A 945-nucleotide genomic window follows, 5' to 3' on the forward strand; every position below is an offset into this window, starting at 1 on the left:
TTTTGGAAGACAAAGCCTGACATTTTAGATCATCAAAATTTATCAAAACTAGTAATGACTGTTATTACTGCTACTGCTAAGTGCTAGATTCCTTTAAATTGCAGCTTTGTTCACTTACATCTGTTGTTTTTGCTTTTAAATCACATTTTGTCTGTTTTTTATTTGTGTCTTTTCTTTTTTATCTATTTACTTATTTATGTATGTTTGTGGTGAACATGTTTGTATTTTGAAAAAACTACACTCTTGACCCAGCCTTAAACAAATTTCATTGAGACTGAATTGGAGACCAAGATTGGTCTTGAGCTCTCTATCCGTGGTGATCCCTGAAACAAAAAAAAACTCATCCACAGCCTGTGTAAGACATTTTATGGATTTTGATGAACAACCATAAAACATATTCTTCGTTCTTTTGTTCATGTGTATGAGGACATAATTGATCTTATACCATGCCACATACTGTAGCAGTCCACCAGTTCTCTGTACTCAGCTTCCATCCCATCTCTAATTCAACTGGAGGGTCATCCAAGTATTTCTGAGGTTTCATTCTCAGAGAAAGAGAGAGAGAGTCTGAGAGGAGAAAGCAGGCTGATCAGGAAGGAGTTGGTTGATGACAACTGATTGAATTGCTTACTGGAGTGATGAAGGGAGGCTGCAAGGGTCTGCAAGGGTTTGATACAGTAGGCTTTAAGAGATTACTGTCAACAATGGGTGGTGAGGTTGCTTTGAGGACCCAGATGCAGAGACAAGTGAAGCAGGGATGTGTTCTGAAAGGTTTAATTGTAGACCAAAAAGCAGCAGAGGCAGAAATCCAGAAATCCAACTCAAAATATAAAACAAACCAAAATCATGGAGACATCAGGGTAAAGACGAGCCGAGTAGACGACACAGCAACAAGAAGGAACCAGCACTGAGTGACTGCAGAGGTGGAGTATTTAAGGACAACCA

The sequence above is a fragment of the Cyprinodon variegatus genome, unplaced genomic scaffold (assembly GCF_000732505.1).
Source record: "Cyprinodon variegatus isolate N-32 unplaced genomic scaffold, C_variegatus-1.0 Scaffold408, whole genome shotgun sequence".
NCBI classification, from domain to species: Eukaryota; Metazoa; Chordata; class Actinopteri; order Cyprinodontiformes; family Cyprinodontidae; genus Cyprinodon; species Cyprinodon variegatus.